Below are 11,667 nucleotides of genomic sequence, written 5' to 3' on the forward strand. Positions count from 1 at the left end.
CATAGTTGAGATTCCCGAGGCTACCAAGTTCTCTCCTCAGGCCTGCCCCGCACTGGGCCCTGTCCCGCCTGCTGTGCGTTTCCTTGTTAGGGTCTGCAAGACTCTCCCTGGACTGAAGTTGCTTTGAAGTGAGACCTCGTATCTCCACCTAGGATCTAATTTAGTGCAATAAAGAATAATTCACTTATTAAAGACACCCATGCCATTCTTTTACACTAGAAGCTTACATTTCAGAACTATGAAGATCGTTTCTAGCTGCCATAATTTCATGGCATTAGACCGCTGTATGTCCCATACCACTGCTCTGTTCATAATATTTAGACAGTTCCATAGCAACACACAAAATATGGCCTCCAGAGGTCTACATTCCTCCAGCCCTGTGTGAAGGATTAGAGACGCTCCTGAGAAAAGCAGCCATGCTACAGAGCACTGCATCTGAATTGCTCCCTTTATGGTAGGAATTGCAGAAACCTGGAGCAGAAACACATCCTAGGGTTTTATATTCAATTCTAGAAATGTCCCCCTGTTCTTGTAGTTTTCTGGTTTTATTTATAAGGCATCAAGAAATCCTCTTGTTCAATTCTGGAAAGAGCTAATAAAATTTGACTACTTTATAGTTAATCTTCTTTCTCTTTCCACACTAGAAAAATAGATTATCATCTTTTTATTATCTAAAATGTTTTGTATAAAAGTATTAGTGGAGATGACAGAGATGCAAATATCTTTCTAAGACCTGGTTCTCTTTCCATATGCTTCTTGAAATTTGGAAGTAAATTTCTCATTTTGGCTTGCTCTTGACCCAGATAACAAAAATTTACTTTATTATGCTGTCCATTTGCATTAAAATAGGTTTTCTACAGTGTCCAGCACAGAGGTTTTCTTTTGTTTTATTTTATGTTTAGCAGCTTAAAACAACAAACGTTTCTTTTCTCAGAGTTTCTCCAGAAGTAGCTTAGCTGGTGGTTCTGTCTCAGGGTCTCTCATGAGGTTGTGGCCAAGCTGTTTGCTGGGGCTACATTCATCATTTTTCGTATTCTTGGCTTTGTTACATAATGTTCAACAGATCCTCTCTCTCCTCTCTTCTTTTTGAGTTTAAATTCTCTGTGCCCTTTGTCATTAAGGTATCATCAACATCCCTCTGGCTGGAGTATTTTGCCTTCACCTGCTCTCCTCGGGAAGCAGGACCGTTGGCTGAAATAATTCCCATGTTTCACTGATGAGGAAAGAGCCCTGAATCAGGCCCAGTTGTCAGGCTGGGGCACAGGGACCCCCTCAAAGCCCCCGGGCGGCTATCAGTGTCAGCTGGGCAGAGCCAGTTCTGATGGAACACAGAAACAGAACATTCAATTCTGGTATTTTCTAGGAGACGGGCACTACTGTGCACAAAAATCACTTAGGTTTCTTGTTAAGATGCAGATTCTAATTCCTTAGTTCTGGGATGAGCCTGAGCTCCTGCATCAAGCACAGAGACTTTAAGTAAACATTGATGACCTCCCCTGCCACTGTGAGTACTCCCCTCTCCTCCTCATCCTATTCTCCATCAACCTTATGGGCTTAGTCACTAGTTCCTATCTGCATGTTGTTGAAAATATCTTCCTAAATGTTACTCTCTATTTGCAAAGGCACTACTATATCCAGATTATGTCTTCTCACGGGGGTTAGCATAACAACCTATTACTTTACTTATTTTCAGTTGTTTCCTGTAGTATTTTATAGAATGCACAATATTTTATATAGGCATCACATTTGACCCTCCAAACAACCCGTGTGGTAGGCCAGGCAAACATCCCAGCTTTGCAAATAGGGAAACAGGCTCAGGAAGAGTAAATTACTTTCTTAAGGTCATGAAGCTACCAAGGTGCAGAGGTGAAACTCTGGGTCTAAATCCCAGTTCCCCAAACTTAATTCTGTCTTCTTAAGGCCAAATAACAATAGCACCACAATAAAACCCACTAAAAATTTCGACACCTCTTAAAAGACACGTAGCAATTAAGAACTGGGAATGGCCTTACGGATTATGAAATTTAGTAGCCCTCACTTTATACCTTGTAGCTCCAGGAGCTCAGGGACTATGTAACATGTCCAACATGACAGAACTCATTATAGACTCGGCCAGTACTTGAATCTCCTGACTTCCAGGTCAGCATCTTCTGCTACTTTTCCATCTCACTCCCTTAAGAGGTCCCTGGCATTGTGAGCTTTCCATGATACGTGCCCGTGACCTGTCCGGTTTCTGCCGGGCTCAGAGCCGAAGATGGGTTCTGTCTTGCTCTCTGCAACAGCTGGGCCGCACTCATATCGCTTCTGGACAGCACCCCCATTGCTCACGAGACCTGCAGCAAGGTGCCCGTGTTACCAACCAGGGTGCTTGGCCTCCTTAATCAACAGAAACCCATCAGAGGCCAGACAAGAGATTCAGGCAAGGCCTTATTGGGGCCCCTGCTGCAGCAGAGGTGAGTGAGAACAAACAACAGGTCCCTTGCTTGCCTGCTCCCTGAGGTGGCGGGCGAGCTCGTTCCTTATACAGGGTGAGGGTAGGGGTGTGTCCAGGGGTCGGGCTGGAGGGGTGGCTTTGGTGGTCTGCCCACCCCTTAGGTGGTGGTGTGTGCAGGGGGGGCATGCGCAGTGCCCTGCATTTCCTCCCAACCCCCTGCTTTTGCTCCAGGCTCTTCAAAAGCAGCACTTGGGGGGTTTCTTTTTGGTCTCTTTTGTCCAGAATTTGCCCCAACTGTGCGTGCACAGAGTTATTTTTAGTCCCATACAGTTTCTCTGTATTTTGTGGCTCGAGGAGAGGTGTGTCCAGGCGCCAGCACTGCAGCAAAGGGGCCCAGGTCCCAGCCTGTCTCACCTGCCATCTTTCCAAATCCACATCTTAATCAGATTCTATCCCCTCCACAAGCCCTCACTGCCATCCCGGGACCTCAGGAAACCTCTCTTCTCTAGGTCCTCAGAGCACCTGTAGGTCCTACCACGCAATCTCATACCAGGCCTCTCCTTGAGGACCTGTCCTGTGTCCTGTACATCCTCTGGGTACCATCCGGGTCCCATGTCACCCTTTCCCCAACACTTTAGGGTTCTTCTCACCGAGGACTGTTGATACATGAAAAGCTATTTCTTCTCCCTGGAACACTCTTCCAACCCCACATATTAAACCATCTAGAAAATTCCTGCTTAGCCTTTACTTGTCAGTTAAAACACTGCTTCTTCCACAAAGTCCCTGCTGATGTCTCCAGGTGATGCTGGTGAGCCTTCTTCGGGGAGCCAAGCACATTCCGTACGATGCTCCCTCAGATCAACTGTGTGATTTTACTGCTAGTGTCTGAATGTCTGTTTCCTCACTGAGGATTCCTCGTCACAGACGTAACCATCTGCTTTTCCTCTGCACTGAGTACAGGGCCCAGCACACAATTGGAGCTTAATATATGTTAAATGAATAAAAAAAATGAAATGCGCATGCCCATAAAAATGAAGACATTCTGTGCTCTATTAAGCTTAAGGAACAAATGCAGAGTTAGAAGCTTAGAGGGGAAATGCTCATCAGGGAAGCAGGTCTTGGGGGTCACAGGCCTGGGCCTAATTCCTCCAGCAACTACAAAGCCAGGGTGGAGGCAGATCAACAGGCATCTTCTTTTTTTTTTTTTTCTTTTTTAACTTTTTATTTTACATTGGAGTCTAGTTGATTAACAACATTGTGTTAGTTTCAGGTGTACAACAAAGTGATTCAGTTATACGTATACATGTTATCTATTCTTTTTCAAATTCGTTTCCCAGTTAGGTACAGAATACTGAGCAGAGTTTTCTCTGCTCTGCAGTAGGTCTTTGTTGGTTATCTACTTTAAATATAGCAGTGTGTACGTGTTGAGATATCACTGTTCGTTCAGGAGTCGGAGCCTCGTGTTTAGAGGTAGGCTCTCGTTTCCAGCTACACTTTTCTAGAGTTACAGCCACTACCCTCACATCACGACTGGATCCAACTTGCTCTTCCTTAGCTCGTCAGACTCTCTGAAACCTACATTTTTCACTTTCTTGTTCTGAGAAGACCCTCTACCTACTCCCCAGTGGACAGCCTTGTAGTCGTCTTTCCATAGACTGCACTAGGGTTGTTTTTTTGTGACAGCTGCTCTGCTTCCATGTTGAGTTAACTTCTTTTGTCTCCAAAACCCTGCATGCATAATACTATTCAAGCATCTAACCTGGGGGCTGTGACTCTGCCCCCACCTCCCTGCTAGACCGTGAACGACACAAAAGCATGGGATTCACCTATTTCATGTATAGTTTTCAAAGCTCAGCAATGTTTAGCCCTTGTCAGGGAACAAGTATATACTAATACACTTAAAAGATGGGGAAGGGGAGAAAAGCCTGAGGAAAGTAGAAAGACACAAAGACACCTTTGTAGCCAGCTTTCTGGACGCAAATTAGTTTCTGTTGATTAAAAAAATTGAGAAGTACAGCAAAGTCAAACCGATCTTCTTACTTCTGCTTGCGAGCAATGTTGTGAAAACCGGAGGTGTTCCCACAACAAACTTCCAGACCCTTAGTCTACAGCTTCTTGGGTGTCAAGAGTCAGTGCCCAGCTTGTAGCTACGGGAGTCCACTTTTCAGCGTCCCTAGTGTTGGAAGACAGTCACAAATGGCAGCAGCGACAGCTTAATTCCCACACACAAACACCTGCATTACAGCCCCAGGGAATTGTTCTAGAATTTACAGCTCTAGTAAAGACCTCAGAGGTGGGGTCTTTCTGGGGTCAGTACTGGGGGCCCCGCCTAGACTCCTCACCTGTCACTTCCAATATTTGTGTAAGCACATAATTTCCTGTATTAAAACCTTTATTGCTGGGCTTCCCTGGTGGCGCAGTGGTTGAGAATCCTCCTGCCAATGCAGGGGACACAGGTTCGAGCCCTGGTCCGGGAAGATCCCACATGCCGCGGAGCAACTAAGCCCGTGCGCCACAACTACTGAGCCTGCACTCTAGAGCCCATGAGCCACAACTACTGAAGCCCTCATGCCTAGAGCCCGTGCTCCACAACAAGAGAAGCCACTGCAATAAGAAGCCCGCGCACCGCAACGAAGAGTAGCCCCCTCTCGCTGCAACTAGAGAAAGCCCGTGCGCAGCAACGAAGACCCAATGCAGCCTAAATAAATAAATGTATTAAAAAAAAAAAAAGCCCTTATTGCTTAAAATACCTAGACTGATAGTTTCTGTTTCTGTTTATCCTGTCAATTACAGCAAGAGGGAATAAGAGGATGGGGGAGAGGGGGTAGGGAGAGGGAAAAGGGAGAGAGAGGGGTGTTCTTGTGTGGAAAAGCTCAGGGCTGTCAAAAGCGTTTACTCTTTGTTCTAGGCAACACCTGATGATAGGCCTCTGACCTCCCTTTCTTACAGCATTTACTAAAAAAGATTTACAACTGTGAATCTTTCTTCTGTCCCTTTCAGATGTATTTGTACCTCCTACAACTCAGGAGTGTCTTTCGAGGACCCAAAAGCCATTCCTTTGAAATGTATGGTTTTATTCCTGGAAGGATCAGCCTCTGTTTCCCAGGCTCTGTCTGAGGATAGAGTCCTAACTTCCGTACCTGCCAGCTAGCAGACACAGCAGTGGAATCTTCTGCACCGACCAAGCCCTTGTAATTTTCACTTCCCTGACTCTACTGGAGCCCCCATTCTCTCCCCTCCCGACTCCTGCATTCTGCCTTTAAAATGCCCCCGCCCCTCTGTGCAAATCTGAATGGAGTTCAGTGTTTTTCCCACTGTCAGTAGTTACTGAAGAAAATCTGTTTTCACCACTTTAACTAACGTCCGGCTTTGTTTATCTCTTTGACAGGAGGACAGCCTTACCCTTTCTTCTTCTTTTTCTTCCCCTCTTGTTAGATCCACTTGCTGTCCAATGAAATCATAAGAATATAATTTATTGTTTCTATAAAATGTTATATTGGTTTACTATAAATTATAAAGATTATGAAATGCCGCAACGATTTGCTATGGGTGGCTATAAAAGCACCTTTTCTATACATCTTTTAACAGGGGAGATGTTTTCCAGAATTCCAGATGAATATTTTTTCTTATGATTTTTACCTAAAGTCTGACAGGCTAGGTAAATACCTCAAGTACCACTCGGGATTACAAACCAATCAATAAATATTAGAAATTTCTGGTCCACTTAGAGTTTCAGGTTAAATACTAATGATCAGTGTCCGTTGCAATTTCACCTGCACGACTTTGATTTAGTGTAGGAACTATACGAAATAAACTCACACTAATAGAGTTATTTCTGCCAACTGGCGGCAAAAAGAAATTCCCGTTGGTGGTTTAAAAGGGAAATTTTCTGGAGTGGAGACAGAGGTCCACTCTTTCTTTGGCCCTTGATTAAACAGAAATACTTCAGAGGAGACTGAATTCTTTGAAATTTCTAATGCACATTTATAAGACACAACTTGCTGCTATCCTCACTTCACGTAACTGTTAGGTTTTGCATTTGCAGGAAATGAGTAATTAGTCAAACATGCAGAGTCCCATTATTTTCTGTTCTCTTGAGAGGATGAAGACAGTTGTTTAAGAGGGAGTTGTAGATATTTAGCATTTTAAGTTACACTCGTTTAATGTTTCTGACCTGGAAGACCGACACTGCTGACAGGTGCAGTTCTGGGTTCTTGGTTAGGCTTTAAGAATGTTTGAGAAATCCCCCCCGTTGACTAAGAATCAATTCACTGTAGTCCCAGAGAGTTAGCCTCTCTCTGGACATCCCCTTTGAACTTTTTTTCCTTCAAAGGGTTTCATGCAAGGAACTGTGATTCATTGAATATTCTTTCCTAAAAAGAAAGCACCTCCCTGGACAACTTGAAAGTTTCCAGTAATAATAACCTCATTACAGTTTTTCTCATTAATCCTAGTCATTTCTAACGAGGAACCCATGAGAAATGTGAATGACGTATGAGCTGTGGCCTGAGAATCAGTAGGCCTCAATTAATCCCCACCTCATTAACTCCCAGTGAAGTCTGGAAAATTTCTCCATTTCTAAAAGAAAATTACTTTTTCCCACTTCTAACCTCATAAGAATACCACAAAGATTTAAAAAGAAAAAAAGAACCTGTACCAAACTATGTGAAGTCTTTAAGAGAGATTAGTATTTGTGGCTACAATATTGGGATTACAGTGGTAATTCTTTAGAATAATAATATCATAAAAACTTTATAATTTTCATAATAGAGAAAGGAAGGTAACCTTTTGGAACTATAAATATTATTTCCAATTATGGAAACTCTTTCTTGACATAAATATTCTTGCATTTCTATGTGATACCAAGTTAGTGTTTTTTTTTTTTAAAAAAGAGCTGGATAGTAGTTAAAGCAGTAAAAACAGATTTCAATCAGGAGTATTGCAAGAGGAGAAAAGAGATCTCAGTACAGATCTGGGCTCAATTCTGAATACAGCATGGAGCGCTTGGGAATTTATAGCCAAGGAGCAGACTGGGGGTCAGTGGATGGAAAATTACTACGAGGAAACGTCAAGGGTAAGGGAGTATGCTGGCTAAAAGGACATAACAGGATTGGTGCTGAAGACAGGCCAGGTAATCACACATCCCCTGGGGATGGTGGAGGATGAGGAAACCAATCAGATACTGAGAGTGACTAGATTTGGAGGATGGGGGACTCTTGCTAAAGTGACTTAGCAGGAGTCTTGCTAAAATTGGATTTTCTTAAGAAAGAGCACAGGTGGGCCTAAAAGAAGGTTCAGGAGCTGACTAAAGTTTGGTCAAGCCAAGTATCTTTGTCATTAGAATCTCTGTTACTGAGGAAATTTTCTGTACCAAGGAATTTAGCTAAAGTGACAGATGGCATGTCCCCACTTTTTAAGAACAGTTCACTGAGAATACTAACTCTGTTTCACCCCCATCACTTCCTTGTTATAAATTCATAGCAATTGGAGAAAACATGCATTTACAAAAAATACATGACGGTCAAAAATAGGAAGGCACAGAAGATGGGGTGAGCTGAAGTGGATGCCCTTCTGGACGCAATTCTAATTGAAAACCATATTTTAGGTGGTTTCCATCAAAATCCCAACCTGAGATGGTAGCTAAGGCAAAACCATGAACGCATAGGGGCAGATGGCAGACTGAGGAAGGACCTGTATCCCAGGACTGCCTGAAGGGCTCAGAGTTGCTGGGTTATTGAGGAAGTCCATTAGAGGAACTCTGAACCATCCTCCAGTAATACTTCAAGGTGGCTCCTGATAGACCTAGCAGTTTATGATTGCCAGGCTCCATTTAACTCCATTAAGGATCACTAATGTCACTAATTATCATCTGAAATGCTGAGAGATCCATAATCTCTGTGCAGACTTTGCATAACACAGTTGCTCACTTATGAAGTAGATGCTGATACTTCTTTAGTACATTTGCATCTTCTGCTTTTCATGTGATCAGTGATAGCACTACAGCCCCCATCGTAGATGGAAAATGTTGCCAAATGTTTTGTACAAGTGCACGTCCACCATCAATTTTCTTGAGTAACAGAAATAATGCACTTTTTAATTAAACATGAAATTTTAGCTTCTTGCTGCTAAAAGGGTCTTGTTGCAAAATAAAAAAAAAAAGATAAATGAATAGATGTATGTTTATACTATATGATAAGCAAAAAATAAAACACTCTTGCAAAAGAATTCAGACAATTATCTACACACCCTTCGGCAGGAGTGCTCAGCTTCTATTTCCTGGCCATGCTTTACATACATCAACTTTCCACTGTCCGTGTTTCTCAATGATCCCACCTACGGGAGTTTTTACAGCTCCGTTTATCTCACAATCATGCTAGAGGCTAGAGCAGGGCACAGATGGCTGGTGCAAAAAGACACCAGCTGGGAAAAAAGCTTCAGATGCTTCTCCTATCGCTATCCAAAACCACAGGCACTGCTTTTCAGATTTAACCATGCATTGAAATGATTCACAAACTATTAGATAAGATCATGACCAAGCTGGAAATATAAATTGAAAGATCACAGAGTACATTTTACTGTATTTTAATACAGCAATTCATAAGAGTATTTCATTAAAGCATGAAAAATCTGGGACAAATTTGCACATAAACATAAATATGAAGCATAAACCAGAGCTATTTAAGTAAACAGGTAATGAATGTGGAAAAAATATCAGAGAATTAATATGGGCATAAAATCACAAGTGAAGTAAAATAAAAGTGGGCAATTAGTACTCTAATTTTACTGTTTTTCTTCTTCTTTGTAATATACTTTATTTTTTTAGAGCAGTTTTAGGTTCACAGCAACATTGAGGGGAAGGAACAGGGATTTCCCATACACTCCCTCCCCCTCCTCCATTATCAACATCCCCCATCAGATGGTACATTTGTTAACAATCGATGAATCTACATTGACACGTCGTAATCCCCCAGAGTCCGTAGTTTACATTGTGGTTCACTGTTGGTGTTCTACCTTCTGTGGGTTTGGACAAATCTATAATGACATGTATCCACCATTATAGTATCATACAGAGTATTTTCACGGCCCTAAAAATGCTCTGTGCTCCAACTATTCACACTTCGCTCCCCACTAACCTCTGGCAACCACTGATCTTTACACTGTCTCCATAGTTTTGCTTTTTCCAGAATGTCATGTAGTTGGAATCATACAGGATGTGAGATTGGCTTCTTTCTTTTCAGATTGGCTTCTTTCACTTAGTAATATGCATTTAATTTTCTTTCATGTCTTTTCATGATTTGATAGTTCATTTCTTTTTTTTTAATTGAAGCAAGTTGATCTACAATGTTGTGCTAATTTCTGCTGTACAACAAACTGACTCAGTTATACACATATATACATTCTTTTTTTATATTCTTTTACATTATGGTTTATCCCAGGAGACTGGATATAGTTCCCTGTGCTATACAGTAGGACCTTCTTATTGATAGCTCATCTCTTTTTAGTGCTGAATAATATCCCACATCTGGGCATACCACAGTTCAGTTTTACTTTTTAAAATATTTTATCTTTAAAAAAAATACTAAGATATTTCAAACATATAGAAATTTTTGAATTACAACAAACAGCCATATATTTACCATCCCAACTTACCCAATGTTAATGGGGTTTTTTCCCCATTTATAGGAGAAATTTTTTAAAGGAAAAAAAAAATATTTGAATACAAAACACTTACTTTCCTCTAGCTCAGATAGAAATATTACACTGTGCTGTGTGCTCTTATCAGTTAGCTATTGCCATGAAAAATACTGTGTCACAAAGTACCCCCAAACTCAGTGGCTTAAAACTATACTCTTTTATCCTCATGGGTCTGAGGAAGACCTGAGGATTCAGCTAATCCAGGCTGGGCTCTGGTGGCTGGCTCTGCAGAGCTCCGGGGAAGCCGTTCATACCTGTGAGAGTTAGCTGGGGGACAGCTGAAGAAGTTTGGACTCAGCTGTGGCCTTCTGGCTCTCCTCCGTGCGTCTGCCCTCAGGGATGGCAGCGTGCTCTTTTCCTAGCAATGCAGGGGCACAAGAAAGCAAGGAGAAATGCCACGCCCCTTGCAGCCTAGGCTTGGAACTGTCATAGCATCACTTCCACCACATACTTTGTTTTTGTTTGGTTTGGTTTTGTTTTTTTGTTTTTGTTTCTATTTTTGTTTTAAATAATAGCAACCACAATGACTACCATTTATTGATTAATTTCAGTGAGCTAGGCTCTGTGTTAAATCTTTGACATACATTATACAACTGGTGTGATCCGCTTCATAAAACTCAAAGTAAAAATGCAGTCTACCTCTTATTCTCTAATTTAAAGACAACCCAAGTCCCTATATGCTATATTTAGCAGAATATCACCCTTTCCCACGTAATATCTGAAATAGAGGCATTTCCCTTTCCACTGTATTGTCTGAAAGCTTCAAAGAGTTTGTTCATTCTAAACACAATTCCACCATATACTTTGGCCAAAGCAAGACACATGGCCAAACCCAAAGTCAAAAGGGGGAAAGTGGGGTTTCCCTGGTGGCGCAGTGGTTGAGAATCTGCCTGCCGATGCAGGGCACACGGGTTCGAGCCCTGGTCTGGGAAGATCCCACATGCCGCGGAGCAACTGGGCCCGTGAGCCACAGCTACTGAGCCTGCGCGTCTGGAGCCTGTGCTCCGCAACAAGAGAGGCCGCGATAGTGAGAGGCCCGCGCACCGCGATGAGGAGTGGCCCCCGCTTGCCACAACTAGAGAAAGCCCTCGCACAGAAACGAAGACCCAACACAGCCATAAATAAATAAATAAACAAAGTAAACAATGCGTTTAAAAAAAGAAAAAGAAAGATTTAAAAAAAAAAGGGGGGGGGGAAGTGAGCTCACACATAAGGAGAGGGCATGGGAGGATACAGGACTAATGGACTATATATATTGAGGGGTGAAAAACTGGGGCCAAAATGCAATCAATCTCAATTCCCATCCATACTTTTATAGCTCATCATTTATGTCTATGTCCATAAACAATGAATTAGTGGCTTGAGTATTTTTAATTTTTAAAATTTACATTAAAGTGATATAATATTTTACTGAACCATGTACAGTTTGCTTTTTTTAATCATTTTGTTTGCAATATTATCTATACTGATCAGTACATGTAGATTATCTTGTACTACTGAATTGTTTCCATATATAAATATATTATAACTTATTTATG

Source organism: Balaenoptera musculus, chromosome 1, assembly GCF_009873245.2.
Source record: "Balaenoptera musculus isolate JJ_BM4_2016_0621 chromosome 1, mBalMus1.pri.v3, whole genome shotgun sequence".
NCBI lineage: Eukaryota > Metazoa > Chordata > Mammalia > Artiodactyla > Balaenopteridae > Balaenoptera > Balaenoptera musculus.